The sequence below is a fragment of the Oenanthe melanoleuca genome, chromosome 20 (assembly GCF_029582105.1).
Source record: "Oenanthe melanoleuca isolate GR-GAL-2019-014 chromosome 20, OMel1.0, whole genome shotgun sequence".
Lineage (NCBI taxonomy): Eukaryota > Metazoa > Chordata > Aves > Passeriformes > Muscicapidae > Oenanthe > Oenanthe melanoleuca.
This window is the reverse complement of record NC_079353.1, coordinates 13,254,944-13,270,632: the sequence shown is the minus strand read 5'-3', so window position 1 is coordinate 13,270,632 and position 15,689 is coordinate 13,254,944. Positions and strand designations below refer to the sequence as shown.

The 15,689-nt window shown below is 59.8% G+C and overlaps 1 protein-coding gene across 5 annotated transcripts in view; it reads right to left on the bottom strand.

The window, feature by feature from the left end:
* The window catches only part of DLGAP4 (DLG associated protein 4), a 121,090-nt gene that overhangs the window by 86,359 nt on the left and 19,042 nt on the right, over positions 1–15,689 (bottom strand). For 2 of the 5 annotated variants that reach the window (XM_056507105.1, XM_056507103.1), the window contains one exon: positions 13,513–14,364. The gene's annotated coding sequence lies outside the window, so the exon portion shown is untranslated. Of the gene's footprint in view, positions 1–13,467; positions 14,365–15,689 lie in introns of those variants that run through there. The other 3 variants (XM_056507099.1, XM_056507102.1, XM_056507101.1) reach the window with 3 other exon arrangements.

Here is a 15,689-nt window from a genome sequence, read left to right as displayed (position 1 = left end):
AGCTGGGAATCCAGGTCTCCAGGCTCCTGCTCCTTGCCCTCACACCCTGCTTTTCCCGTTGTTACTGATGGCTTTGCCAGAGCGTGGGAAACAAGATTTCATTTTGCTCTTATCCCCGGAGCAGAAACGCACAAGCGCCAGGGAAAGAAATCTGAACCACAACCTGGAAATCCAGAGGGATTCAGGTCTGGGATGGCAGGAATCACGCAGGAGCCTCACTGCCAAGTGAGATCCTACACTGAGATCAGAATCAGGGAGTCTGAAAACAAATCCTTTCCCTCTGTGCTGTCCTTGGGCTCCCAGCCCCACCCGTGCCTCCCCAGCAGCTCAGTGCTTTCCTTTTCCAGCCAGCCTTGTCCACGCAGGTTTTCCATTTCAGGATTAATGTCCCCAACTCCAAAGGCTTCCCAAAGGCTGACATGGCCACCAAGGGGGTAACCCTTCTGTCTCCAGCAGCCAGGTACCTCCCTGGCACCACGGAGGGAATGAAACAGAGCCATCAAAGCCCTGTCAGAGCCGCAGGAAGGCAGAGACATTCCAAGTCCCTGCAGAGTCTCTGTCAGATTCAAAGAGGGCAAATCCTGCAGAGATTTCTCCTTCAAGGAAAATGAGGATGGAAGCACGAGGGTTGAAGGGGCTGAACAGGCAGAGTGCAGAGGAGTGGGGTGGGGCTGGGGACACAAAGGACAGCACAAAGCCTGTCCCCACGGACACCCCAGAGCCAATCCTGCTTGGGAGGGGACCCAGGGGTCAGGCTGAGGCACCCATGGGGGCAGGCTGTGCTTGTGTCCTGCCAGCTCCTGCCCTGGGATCCCACCAGGGCCCTCCTGCACTCCCACTCAGCTCAGCCCAACCCTCCCCTGCCAAACACAGCCCAGCCCCTCCCAAATCCACAAGTTCCATTGGATCCATCGGCCCATGGCTGAGCACACAACACGAGACTGTGATCCACAGAGCATGAAGGGATCCCAAAGGATGGGGTGATCCTCCTCAGTCCTCACCCCAGTGAGGAAAGGATGAAGGGTGCTAAAGGATGGAGTGACCCCCCAGAACTCTGCAGACCCTGGACGTCCTGCAGGCAACAGCCAAGAGACTCCTGAGCTCACACACAGAGGGAAGGGTCAGGAAAAAACAAGGAGACATCATGGGAGAAGAACAGAATCCTTCAGGAGGAGGGGCAGGGACACAGTGGCTGCAAAGCCCCAGCTCATCCCCTTCTCCATAACACCACCCAAGCTCCCAGACAGCTCCCTGCTCCCCAGGAGCAGATCTGGACAAACTCACAGCCTGGCAGAATACAGGGACAAACCCCAGGAATTATGGATGCAACAATTACAGAAACCTTTTTGGCTGATGAGAACGCCCAGATTTCTCCCAAGAGGTGCCTCTGGTCAGCACAGCAGTGGTGGGAGCTGGGATCTGTGCCAGGCAGGGAACTCTGCCAGCTCTGCTGAGGGCACTCAGCTCTGCAGCCAGTGACAACAGCAACTGGAGATGGAATCTATTTCTCCTGGGAAAACAGGAATCAAATGGAACGTGGCTGCTGTGTGAATGGCACCTGGGGAGCACTCCCAGCTCTGTGACCTGTCCCACCACGGAGCTGGGGGATGTTCCTGTGCCTTCCCCCTGCCACAGCCCCAGCTGGCAGCGTGGGGAGGAGGCTGGAGCTGGGAGTGCAGGGGTTGAATCCCTGCCACTCCAGGGAGAGGTCATGGTCTGGAGAAGGACACACAGAGGCACAGCTGGCCTCCTGCAGTCCTGTCTCCCACAAGATCCTCTCTTCTCCAAGTGTTTCCAAGCAAACTGTCCAGAGCTGTGGCTCCAGGATGCCCCAAATTCCCCCTGCGTCACTGTGGGGTGTCTGGCACAGGGGAGGAGCCCCTGTTGGCACATCCTGGGGACAGCACAGGTGAGGGACTGCCCCAGAGCCACCTGGGGCTGCCTCAAGCCAGGAGGGCGTCCTGCAGGATCCAGGCAGGAATTCCTGAGGCTGCACATCTACACTGGCATTTGGGGTCCACACCGAGGCCCCCCAGCCAGGAAAGAGGACAGACCCCACACCCAGGCCCCACATCCTCCCCCCCTGTGATCTCAACTCTGTCCTAAAGAAGTGGCAGGATGTCAACAAGGAGGTGAAGTCCCTGCAGAAGCTGTGACACCCCAACACCATCGTGTGTCACCTGTGGGACCACATGGCCTGGGTGACCCTGACTCATAAATATGGCATGGATGGGGAACCCATAAGTGGGGATCCAGGGCGTGTTCAGATACATAAATGGGTGTTTGGGCCCCATAAATGGGGTTTGTGTTCACAGATGGGGTCAGGGAGTATTGGGATCCATAAGTGGGGAGTTGAGTGTTTGGATCCTCAGATGGGGATTTGAACCTCACAGATGGGGGTCAGGGGCGAGCTGGGTGCCATAGACTGGGTCTGGGGGATGTTTGGACCCACAGATGTGAGGTTAAGGGGGAACAAGGACACACAGATAGGAGCCAGGGAGGCACTGAGCTCCAAGGTGTGGGATTGAGGGGTGCATGGATGAGGGTTTAAGGGACACCATCACCCACAGATGTGGGGCAGAGGGGTTTTGTAACTCGTATCTCGGGCTCAGGGTGCACTTGGAGGGCACAAGAGCCATAGCCAGGCTTGGGGGCTGTTCTGTGGGGGGGCCTGGTATGGGGCAGGAATGGTGTGGGGCACTTGGGGCACATGTGGAGCAGGCAGCGACACCTCCCTGTCCAGCTGGCCATGCAGCACTGTCTGGGCTCGGCCCTTGAGGGTTGGTGACAGGGACAGAGCTGTGGGGTGTCCCACAGACCCCCCCAGTGCCCCAGGAGCTGCTGCAGGAGGTGGGCACTGGGCTGGGCATGGCAGCAAACACCGAGAGCTGGAAGCATCCCTGTGGGGACAAGGTTTGCAGGTGGGAGCCCAGAGCAATCCTTCACTGGACAAAACAGCTCTAATCCTATTTTTATGCTGTGGTAGGAGCATGCCCTACAATTCCCAGGGAGGCTCTTACTGGAGAGAGACACGAGGCACGGAGAAGGAAAAAGGCTGAACCTGCAGCCGGGGGGAGGCAGGGCTGGGGAGGATGAGTTACGGGCACAGACTGAGAGAATTTAATTTGTATGGCCTAGAAAGCCAGTGCTGGAGGGGGAACAGGATAACACTGTATAAATATCTAAAGGGCAGTTGTGTGAGGAAGGGGAAAAAAAAGTGACGCATGCAGCAGCCGTGGGAGGGACGTGATGGTCCGGAGCTGGGAACAGCTTCCCGAGGGAGCAGCAGGCTGAGCAGCCTGGGCAGGAGCAGGAGCAGAGCCTGCCAGGGCCTGCGTGGGGCTCCAGGGCAGCAGCAGCAGCAAGGAGCAGTGTGGTGGCCCTGGCACGGCTGGGAGGCTGTGGTGGCACCGTCCCAGTGGTGACCAGCACTGACCAGTGATACCAGACATCTGAGGTGCTGCTCCAGGTGCCCTGGCAGAGCCTGACCTCTCCATTCCCTCTGTCTGCTTCCCAAAGGATGGAATTGCTGGGGTTGGAGAAACCTTCTGAGATCGTTGAATTCAACCCTTAAGGCAGCACTGCCAAGGCCACCACTCCCCCGTGTCCCCAGGTGCCACATGCACATGATTTATGAATACTTCCAGGGATGGTGACTCTACCACTGCTCTGGGCAGCCTGTGTCAGTGCCTTTCCATGTAGAATTTTTCCCTAATATCCAATCTAAACCTTCCCTGGCACAACATGAGGCATTGAAAACCCAAATCCTTTCTAGCACAGAAATTCCCTGCAGAATTCCAGCCTGAGGCTGACCTGCTTCCCCTTGTCCATGAGGAACCTGCCCAGGCTGTTTTTGGGTGTCCTTGGAGCACAACCCCCAGGCTGGGCTGCGTGGCAGAAACCACAACAGTGCCAGAACAGAGTGTGCTCCCATCCCTGTCTGTGTTCCTGCCCCTCTCCTGGCTCTTCCCTGCAAATTCGAGCTGCTTTTCACAAACACATTTGCTTTTTCTTCTTTAAAAAAAAAAAAAAAGGTTTTTCTGTCTGCGGTTGCCATGTGCAAACCCACACAAACACCAGGAAAAGCCGGCGCTGGCTCCGCCTGGCCCGTGCCCGCTGAGCCCTGTCACACAGGCAGAGCTGGAAAACAGGAGAAAAATAGATTTTCCCTTCAGCCCTTCCAGACACATGACTGAGACTTATTATAGCAATAGCAGGCACAGGGGGTGTGCAGAGTGCTCCTCCCTCGCTGATGAGCCCCTTCCCCCCAGTGGAAGCGGGGCTGGGTCTGTGCCAGCTGCCCCCAGAGCACAGCAGAGCTTGGGGAGGATTCCCAGGGCAAGGAATCCCTCAGCCTGGGGCTCCAAGGGCAAGGCAGCCATGCAGCACAGCTCCAGCAGCAGATGGTGCTCCTGAGGATGGTTTGGGGTGTGCAGCTTGAAGAAGGGAAGGATCCAGGCAGAGCTCAGAGCCCCTCCCAGTGCCCAAAGGGGCTGCAGGAGAGCTGGAGAGGGACTGGGAACAAAGGGTCTGCAAGGACAGGACAAGGGGGAATGGCTTCCCCCAGCCAGAGGGCAGGGCCAGATGGGATTTTGGGAGGGAATTGTTCCCTGTGAGGCACAGGGTGCCCAGAGGAGCTGTGGTTACCCCTGGATCCATGGAAGTGCCCAAGGCCAGGTTGGACACTGGGGCTTGGAGCAGTTTGGGATAGTGGAAGGTGTCCCTGCCCATGGCAGGGGTGTGGAACTGCATGAGCTTTAATGTCCCTTCCAACCCAAGCCACTTGGGGATTCCATAATTATCAGATTCTCCAGCTTCCTTTATCACTCCACAACTTTAACTCTTTCAGCCAACCTGAAAAAGAGGGGAGCGAGTGAGCACCAGGGGCTGTGGGTGTTCTGCTGCTCATCCAGGGCAGCTGTGGGGATTGAGATGTCCCTGGTGGGACTGGGACACTCCCAGGGGTCAGGAGCCAGCCATGCAGGGCGGAGGGGAGGGCTGGGCAGGGCAGGGGGGTCCTGGAGGTGTGTGGGTGCTCAGGGATGTCCCACCACACAGGGGTGATGCAGGACAAAGGGATCAGCCCCAGGGAACCTTCCAGGGGGGCTTTTCTCCTGCTGCCCAGGCTTCCCCAGCAGGGATCTGCCCAGAGGAGCAGCTGAGAGGAGAGCTGGGGCTGCAGCTGAATCCCTGCCAGATGCCTCCTGCATCAGGAATAATTTATCCTGGTGCCAGGCCTGGCCTGAGGCACAAGCAAAGCCCTTTGGTGTGCCTGGCAGGGGTGTCCTCAGCCAAGGACATGCTAAAATGGCCCAGATGAGAATCCTCCCATTCCAGCCCAGCCTGGCTTTGGCTCCTGGCAGGGACTGAGTGCAGCCCCAGTCCTGGAGGAGCCTCCCAGCACCCGCTGGGCTCCTTGGCACAGAGCACCCCGGGGTGCTGGCCCTGCTGAGGTGCTCCTGGGCTGTGGGATGGGGTCAGGGCACTGCTGGACACAGCACATCCCACACCCCGTGTCACTGCAGAGTACTGGGAAAGAAAGGAGCTCCAGAGAGATCCTCAGGCACAAGGAGGAGCCATTCCAGGGGGGCTTTCTCAAGGCCCCACTCACAGATCCTGCCAAGGGCAGAAGTGCTGCTCCCAGCCCAGCAAATCACCCATCCCAGGGGCTGCCAGGCACTGAACAGGGGAGCAGCCTGTCCCCAGCCTGTCCCCAGCCTGTCCCCAGCCTGTCCCCAGCCTGTCCCCAGCATGTCCCCAGCCTGTCCCTGCGCCCCAGTGCTCAGCCTGGGCACAGGAGACATCAGCTCCCAGCTCTGCCTGGCTCCAGAGGGATCTGTTCTTTTCCCACCTCAACGTGTTTCCTTGGCTGTGCCCACAGCCCAGGACCCTCTGCCATCCCGTGTCCCCTGTCCCCACGGCCAGGCCCTGCTGCTGCAGAGCTGGAGGTGAGCAGCGCCCTGGCCAGGAGAGGCTGTTAATTGAACAGCTAATTAGATCCCAGGAAACCTCCTGCAGGGCGGAGCTCCAGCCCTGCCACCCCCTGAAGACACTGTCCATGCCTGGGTTGCTGCCTGATTCCCATCTCCATAATTCACGCTAATCCCTGGGCGTGGCTCTGGCGGGCTCAGCTCACGGCTCACTGGGTTTGATCCCCGCTCCAGCGGCGCTGCCGAGGCCGATGGCCCGGAGCGGGGACAGGGATGGCTCCCAGACTGGATTCCCATTAATCCCAACATATGGTTCCAGCTGCTCTCCCCGCCACCCTCACCCCGTGCGGCGCTGGGGACACCGAAACCTCGGGAGGAAGAGGAGGGGAGGAAGGCTGTGCCCCGGGTGGGTGTGCTCACAGCCCTGCGGCCCCTCGGGCTCCTCTGGCCAGGCCAGGGCTGGGATTTCGGATGAGGGGAGGGGACAGCTCCCGCTCAGAGATGTGGCACCTGCTGTCATCTGCAGGGACAGCCCATCTATCCCAGCCAACCCACGGGGACAGGCGGACAAGGACACCAGACACAGCCCCTGCAAACACCCGGCACGCCTGGAGCCACCCCTGGCTGTGACACCTGCAGGATGGGGACAGAGCCACCCCTGAATGTCACAGCTGTGGGATGGGGACAGGAGCCACCCCTGAATGTCACACCTGCAGGATGGGGACAGAGCCACCCCTGAATGTCACAGCTGTGGGACAGGGACAGGAGCCACCCCTGAATGTCATAGCTGTGGGACGGGGACAGAGCCACCCCTGAATGTCACACCTGCGAGCTGTGACACACCTGTCCCCACAGGGCAGGCAGGAGCAGCCCCCTCTCCTGCCCCTTTCCTGCCCCTCTCCTGCCCCTCTTCTGCCCCTTTCCTTCCCCTCTCCTGCCCCTCTCCTGGCCCCTCTCCTGCCCCTCTCCTGCCCCTCTCCTGCCCCTTTCCTGCCCCTTTCCTGCCCCTGTCCTGCCCCTCTTCTGCCCCTTTCCTGCCCCTCTCCTGCCCCTCTCCTGCCCCTCTCCTGCCCCTCTCCTGCCCCTGTCCTGCCCCTGTCCTGCCCCTCTCCTGCCCCTCTCCTGCCCCTCTCCTGCTCCTCTCCTGCCCCTCTCCTGCCCCTCTCCTGCCCCTCTCCTGCCCGGGCAGCTGGAGCTGAGCCCGGAGCAGCCGCACAGCTGGGGCAGCGCTGCCATCCCCCTCTGCTCTCACTGCCCCGGGCATCCCCCCGGCCCTCCAGCTGTGTGACGGGAGAGGGGAGCTGGGGGGACCTTAAATGCCCCCCAAGTGCCCCTCCACAGCCTGCCAGCCCTGAGTGTTAGGCAGGAGAGGTTTCAGAGAGGTTTCCAGAGCAGGACAGAGCCCAAGCAATAGCTCCCTGTGCCTCCACGCTGGGCTGTGGCTCAGGAGAGCCGGGCACAGGCACCACCCTAAAGCCTCCTCAGCTTTAGGGGCTGCTTGAGCCACCAGCCAGGCCCCCAGTCTCTCCTTGTCCCCAGTCCCCAAACCTGGAGGTGCCCGTGGGCAGCCCCTGCTGTGGCTCCCTGGGGATCTGTGAGCAGGGAAAGGTGCTCTGCAGAGGCACCCAGAGCCCAAATTAGCCACACTGGGCTCAAGCTGAGATTCTGACAGCGGATGCCAAATTTATTTCCAAACGCACTGTGGAAATGTCAGCGTGCTGGTCGGAAGGAATCGGGTACATGCTCCCTTTTAAATAGCACCAAGCATATGGGAGGAGGATGATTAGATTGCTTCCAAGCTGCCAAATTTCTTTGCTGCAGCTAAAAATCTTCTCCAAAATGTCCCAGCCCACAGTGTTTCTCAGCACTGATGTCTGTGCCGAGACTTTGCCATTGACAGTTGTGCTCTGAGCAAGAAAACACAGCCCTGCCTGCAGTCCCGGGGGTCCCAGCCCCCCAAGGCTCAGGGGGTGCTTTTGCCTCCTTTTGGAAGCTGGAGAAATTCCTGCCTTCCTGCTACCCTACCCCTGGGGAGGGAGCAGAGTTATCTGTGTAGAATCATAGAATATTTTGGGTTGGGAGGAACCTTAGAGCTTGTCTAGTTCCAGTCCCTGCACAGAGGAACACAAGCAGCCCAGCAGCTGCTGGCAAAGCAGGAGAGCAGCAAAAGCCCCTTTACCTCCCTGGGTTTCCATGGAAAGGCATCCTGCAGGGTCCCCAGCAGCTGAGACCCCAGTGCTCCCAGCACAGGGCCCTCACAGCTCCCACTCTGGCTCAGCCAGGTGACAGCACAGGTGACAGCTCAGGAGGGAGCAGTGCATCCTCCTCTGCCCAGGATGGGGCTCAGGCTCAGGGGGTGTGGGGGGAATGAGGAGATGGGGAGGAGCTCTGGGCTTCTTGCTCAATGCTGCAGAAGGGATGAATGTCCCACCTGGGTCAGGACACCCAGAGCCCAGCAATGCCATGGCATTCCCTACAGATCACCCCAGAGCCACCCCCAGCTCAGGGGGAAGCAGTGGAAGCCACCACAGCCCTTTTCCCAGGAGCAGCAGCCCAAAGCACCGTGATGTCCCTCCTGCCAGCCTCAGGTAAGGGGGACCTTGGGACCACCCAAACCTTTCCTGCCCCACAGAGGGACTGAGGAGGGCACAAACAGCTGCTCTGGCCTGGCAGGGGGGTTCTTCTCCCCTTGGGTGACACTGAAGGTTCTGCAGGGAGCAGAGGGTGGTGGCCTTCCCAGGAAAGGATATGGCAGGCACTGGTTTCCAAATCTGGGGATGGTGCCCTCTCCCACCCAGCCCATGGGGATTCCTGCCTGTCCTGTGTGGAATTCCTGGTCCAGTCAAGATCCAAACCCAACCTCCACCAGCCACCCTCACTCTCCCAGCAAGACCTGAGGGGACCCAGAGCCACGTCCTGCCTTTATCTGCCACACCTCGGGGACCCACTGATCACAGACCCCAAACTCTCCCTGTCCTGCACCTGCACTGCCTCCCCACGGTGCTCTCCATGCCTAGGACTCCAGGAAAGGCACTTGGTGCTGCCAGCTGTGCCAGCTGTGCCAGCTGTGGCTGGGGGAATCCAGCGCTGGAAGAGGGGAGCAGAGCATCACCTGCACGGCTGCAGGGCAGAGCTCTGCCCCAGGGCACGGGGCCCAGGGGGTCCCCATGATCCCAGCTGGAGGGTGGGGTGCCAGAGGCAGGATGGAGCAGGAGGCTGGAGCCAGGAGAGGAGCACAGCTGCTGCCAGCCCCGCTGCCTGCCCACACGCTGCCGCGGGCGGGTGGGAGGCTTTTCTCTGCATTGCAAATCCCTTCTTGTGTGAGTGCTGCAGTGCTGGCAGTGGAAGGAAAACAACCCCTCTGGAGCCAGCCCAGGGGTCCAGAGCAGCAGCAGCACCTCCTCCTGCCCCAGGCAGCCCCTGGGCCCCTTCCCAGGGCGCCTGGCTGGGGAGATAAAGCCAAAGCCTCCTGGCAGGCAGCCCGATGGCAGCAGCACCAGCCAGCCCCATTTCCCTCTGCCTGTCTCTGGCACAGACAGCCCCAGCTGAGCTCTCCCTCCAGACGTGGGGAGTGGGAGGAGGAGGAGGAGGCAGAGGGAAGAAGGTTCCCTGGTCTGCAGCAGCTGTCTGGAAGCAGGACAAGGGCTTTGGAAAGGGGGGAGCATCCCTGGGAGCGTGGGCCAGGTGCTGCCTGGGCCACAGGGATGTGGATCCAGGGCTGGGGGAAGCCAGGCTGGGGGTGGGGGGGGATCTGTTCCATTTTGGCATCTGCTGCTGGGCAAGCTGCTCACCTGCACTGGGCAGGGTCTGTGCTGAGCCCCCAGGAGCAGGGCTGCCTCTCCCAGAGCTGGGATTCCATGCTGGAAGCCACCCCCTGCCAATCCCAGCCCATGCTGCATCCAGCCCCTGGCAGCTCATTCTCCTCCCAGACACATGGCACTGCTGGGCTGGGGGGAACTTCCCAGAATCTACAGAAAAACAACCCCCACATCTGCTGCTGCATGAGATCCCCCACAGCCAGGGCTCTGGGAACCACCTGAATGTTTGGCACACTCTGCAGGAAGACAGAGACTGGATTTGTGCTCCTCAGGGACTGGTGGATGGAGGAATGCAGGGAGAGTGTCCTAGGGTCCTTTCCAGGGGACAAGCCTTCAGGGGGTTCAGCCCAGGGCAGCAGCACAGAATCAGGAGATGCAGGGAGCCCCTCAGGAGGAAATCAGCCCCTAAAACCCATGGCTGTTCCTGCTCTGGGCACTGGGACACAGCAAAGGGGATGCAGGGAGGGAGGCAGGGAGGGAGGGAGGGAGCCTCTCACAAGGGACAGAAAATTCCTGTAGGCTTCCAGCCCACCTGTTCCTAGTGGGAATGTTCATGCTGATGAGAGCTGAGGAGGAGGAAGAATAAAACATCAAACCCTAAAAACAAGGCACAGCAACCCCTGGTACCAGAGCTGTGTTTGGGGCAGGGTCCTGGGGGAGGATCCCTGGCACCAAAGATTCTGGGAAGGAGCCCTGAGGGATGTGTGGGGCTGGGATCCACCTGCCCTCAGTGGACCCTGTGGGTCTGGCTCTGCCCCATCTTCCCACTGCAGCATCCACCACCTCAGCTCTCTGGATTCAGGCAGCTCAGAGCAAATCCATCCATCCATCATCCATCCATCATCCATCCATCATCCATCCATCCATCATCCATCCATCATCCATCCATCATCCATCCATCATCCATCCATCCATCCATCATCCATCCATCATCCATCCATCATCCATCCATCCATCATCCATCCATCATCCATCCATCATCCATCCATCCATCATCCATCCACCCATCCATCATCCATCCATCATCCATCCATCATCCATCCATCCATCCATCCATCCATCCTCCATCCATCCATCCATCCATCCATCCTCCATCCATCCATCATCCATCATCCATCCATCCATCCATCCATCCTCCATCCATCATCCATCCATCCATCCATCCATCCATCCATCCACCATCCATCATCCATCATCCATCCATCATCCATCCATCATCCATCCATCCATCCATCCATCCATCCATCCATCCATCCACCATCCATCCATCATCCATCCATCCATCCATCATCCATCCATCCACCATCCATCCATCAATCCATCCATCCATCCATCATCCATCCATCCATCCATCATCCATCCATCCATCCATCCATCCATCCATCCCTCCATCCATCCCTCCATCCCTGCCTGCCTCTGTCCCCAGTTTCCTTCTTGTCTCCTCACAACCCAAACCCATTTCCTGTCTGGATTGCTGCTCATCCCAGTGAATCTCCATTTCTCCACTCCAGTGTGCCTGGGGGTTTGTCCCCAGGGTAGGAGGGGTGTGACCCTGCTTTGGGCTCAGCCAGGAGATGGATCTGCAGGGCTTGGCTTGGACAGACCTGCTTTGAAAACACAGCCCAGGGCAACAGACACCAACCCTCAACACCCATCCTGCAGTCTGCAAACTGGGAAGTGCCACCATTCCCACCCAGGGGTTTCCCAGTGGCACAGGAGCACATTCCATGCACACAGCCTTGGCCTGACCCTTGAGCAGCACAAGCAAAGACATCTCCAGGGCCCTGTGCTCTCATGTCCCAGCGGGAGAGGGATCACACTCTCCTGGTCAGGAGCAACAGGAGAGGCATTGAGGAGAGAGGCTGGGCACACACATGCTGGAGGCACATGTGGAGCTTTTTTCCTCACCCTTTCCTTACAGGATAGAGAAGGGGAAAAAAAAAAAAAAAGGAAAAAAAATAGCAAAATAAAGCAAACCCAACAACTCCAATTTCTCCCTTAATGAATAAATGAAACGCATCCCAAGAGGCAATTAAGCGCTTCCAACCAAACATGTGTCACATACATTAAAAAAAACAGCCCAGAGAGAAATGCAGCAGCTGCAGGGAAGGAAAGGAGGCAGCTGATGACTGCTGGGGGCAGGGAGCTGGGGCTGCTGCTCCCACCGTGCTGTTTGGGTGCCCCAGGGGAGGGGATCCCACTGAGGAGTGGGGGGACCCCCTGACACCCAGAGGTTTCTCCCACCCTGAGGACATCACTCTGTGCCCCATGGGGACTGGGACTGTTTGCTCCCAGGCCTTCCTTCCCAAAGCCAAAAGCAAGTTTTGTCTCACCCAGGAGGGACCTGATGTCACTTCCAGGGAACACCCAAATTCCCCTGAGCTCCTGTCCCTGCTCCTGTCCCTGTCCCTGTCTGTCCCTGTCCCTGTCCCTGTCCCTGCCCCTGTCCCATCCCTGTCCCTGTCCCTGTCCCTGTCCCTGTGCTGCCTGGACTGTGGCTGTGTCTCAGCTGACACTGGTGGCCTTTGCTGGGGGAGGAGGAGGAGGGCTGAGGAAGGGCTTCCCTGCAGTACAGAGGGGCTGTGACTGGGTTGGGTAGGACCTGAATCCTCATCCCAGCATAACAGCCACCCCATGGGTGGATGTCTGATCTCCATCCTCACTCCCAAATCTCCTTTCCATCCCTGCACCACTGCCAGAGCCTTGGTGCTGGGAGAGCTCTCCAGAATCCATCCTGCAGAGAACCAGGGCCCTCCTTCCAGAGCAGCCCCAGGATGCTACAGACTGCCTTTCACTGGCCCAAACTGGGGCAAAGAGATCAGCCTGGCTAAAACCCCCATGGATTTCCTTGTGTCCAGCTCCTGTCCATGCTGTGAGGGTCCTGAGCTCCCAGCACTCTGAGCTCTTTGGAGAAGCTGTGTTTTATTCCTGGGTGCTGGCACAGCAGCCCCTGCAGCACTCCCACCCCCGGGGTCCCACAGGGCTGGCAGGGACAAGCCCCCAGCACCCTCTGGATGCTCACTGGGTTTTCCACCTGCTCCCTTTGGGAGCCCAAATCTGCACTCTTTGAGTGCTTGGCTTTGGTGGGCTGATAGAGCTGGTGTCAGTTCTGGAACAAACCAGGAGATCTTTCCTGGTGCAGGAAAGCCTGGGATTTACCCCTCTGCTCACCCTGCTGCTGCTTTCAGCACACATCCACTCCCCACGGAGCAGCAGCTGCAATAACACTGCCCAAATCCAGAGCCCTGCCCTTCCCACAGCTGTCCTGGGGCAGAACACAGGCTCCCCATGGGCTGGCAAGTTCTGCTCTGGCTTGTCAGAGTGGAGCAGCCTCTGCACCCCCTGCCCACCCTGCCACAGCCAGCCCAGACCTGGGAGCACATCACGAGCTGAGGGTGCAGGGCACAGAGCAAACCAAGCAAGGGGCAGCCCCAGGGACCCCAGGGACCCCCAGGCTGGGGGTGTGGGGCTGCTCCACACCTGGCTGGTGCCCCCTGTGGGCTCTGCTCTCACTGCTCCTGGCTCTGGCATTGCTCACTGTCCTGGGGCACCAGGGACACCTGTAACAGTGTCCTGCAGCCACAGCACTGCCAGCACCTCACAGCAGCTCTGCCCTGCCCCTGCCCTGCCAGCAGAGCCTCTGCTGCCCCCCTGGGCAGAGAACAGCACCCCAAGAGATGACACAGCCCCCACATCCACAGCCCCCCTGTGCCACTCACCCAAGGAACCCCTGGAGCCACCAAGGTCCTGCCCCGAGCACTCACAGGCTGGCGTGGCTCTCCCAGGTGGCACAGCTCTCTCTCAGGTGGCACAGCTCTCTCAGGTGGCACAGCTCTCCCAGGTGGCACAGCTCTCTCCCAGGTGGCACAGCTCTCCCAGGTGGCACAGCTCTCCCAGGTGGCACAGCTGTCTCAGGTGGCACAGCTGTCTCAGGTGGCACAGCTGTCTCTCCCAGGTGGCACAGCTCTCCCAGGTGGCACAGCTGTCTCAGGTGGCACAGCTCTCTCCCAGGTGGCACAGCTCTCTCCCAGGTGGCACAGCTGTCTCTCAGGTGGCACAGCTGTCTCTCCCAGGTGGCACAGCTCTCCCAGGTGGCACAGCTGTCTCAGGTGGCACAGCTCTCCCAGGTGGCACAGCTCTCTCTCAGGTGGCACAGCTCTCCCAGGTGGCACAGCTGTCTCAGGTGGCACAGCTCTCTCCCAGGTGGCACAGCAGTCTCAGGTGGCACAGCTCTCTCTCCCAGGTGGCACAGCTGTCTCTCTCAGGTGGCACAGCTCTCTCTCAGGTGGCACAGCTCTCCCAGGTGGCACAGCTGTCTCTCTCAGGTGGCACAGCTGTCTCTCCCAGGTGGCACAGCTCTCCCAGGTGGCACAGCTGTCTCAGGTGGCACAGCTCTCCCAGGTGGCACAGCTCTCCCAGGTGGCACAGCTCTCTCTCCCAGGTGGCACAGCTCTCTCAGGTGGCACAGCTCTCCCAGGTGGCACAGCTCTCCCAGGTGGCACAGCTCTCCCAGGTGGCACAGCTCTCCCAGGTGGCACAGCTGCTGCAGATGCTCCCTCATCCGTGGCTGGGGGATGCTGGTGGCAGGGCGGGGGCAGCTCACCGGGGGCCTGGGGCTGGGGAGGGACAACACACACGTCAGCCCAGGAGCTGTGCATGCACCCAGTGTCTTCCCTGCCTCAGAGAATTGTTAAGGCTGGAAAAGACTTTTTGGATCACCAGATCAACCCAGCACTGCCACCATGTTCAGCACCAGCCTGTGCCCCAAGTGCCACAGCCACACGCCTTCTGAGCACTTCCAGGGACAGTGACTCCCTCCTGAGCACCCTTTCCATGAAGAGATTTTCCCTAATACCCAAACCTAAACCATCCCTGGCACAGGTTGATGCCATTTCCTTTCATCCTGTTCCCAGAGCCTGACCCCACCTGGCTGTCCCCTCCTGTCAGGGAGCTGTGCAGAGCCACAAGGTCCCTCCTGAGCCTCCTCCTCTCCAGGCTGAGCCCCTCAGACAGTCCTGGGGCTGCAGCCCCTTCCCCAGCCCCATTCCCTTCCCTGTGCAAGCTCCAGCCCCTCAAGGTCTCTCTTGTTGTGAGGGTCCCAGACCAGCCTGGGGCTCCACAGAGCTGCTCTCAGCAGTCTGAGGAGAAATGAGTTTCAAGGCTTGAGAAGAGCCAGAGATGCCACCAAGAAGGGCAGGGACAGGCACATCTGTCCTCCCTGTGCACTTCCCAAAGAGCAGCTTACACCCAGATCAGATTAGGGGAAGAAAACTGCATTGCTCTAAGTCCAGGGAGCAAACTGGCTGCTGGGGCTTTAATCTGAGAGGGGAATTCAAGATAAGAGCATTAAGAGGGGATGAAGCAGCCTCGGTGCAGGGCTGGCTCCCTGTCTGGGATGTGGCAGAGGGAAAGGGCTGTGCCATGCCCTGGCACCTGAGCAGCTGCAGGGCAGGGGAACCCCACCCAGGACAGGGCACAGCACACAGCACACTCCACACGACAGGAATTCCGAGTGGGAAGGACAGCACGGCGCTCAGGGGGACACCCTGGAGCAGGGTGGGGTCTGCCCCAGCCCCTCCCTCTCCCAGCACTGGATTCCCCTCTCTGGGAAATGCCCCTCAGGAATGCGGGCACAGTGCCCCTCCCTCAGAGCCTCAGGTTCCCAGAGCCATCCCCACGGGTGCCCCAGCCCAGCCCGTGCCCTGGGATGGGCAGAAGAAGTGCCTGCTCTGCAGCTGGCTGCTCCTGCTGTGCCCTGCACACACAACCCCACAGTGGGACAGAGGGGAGCAGAAGTGTCCACCTGCACCCTGGGGAGGGCTGAGGGGAGCTGCTCCCACAGCCCTGGAGGAGCCAGCAGGGATGGGCTGAGAGCTGAGAGCTCAGGGGTGACCAGCTGGGCACCTCTGGGGGCTGCTGATGAGGGGACAGCCCCTCCTGT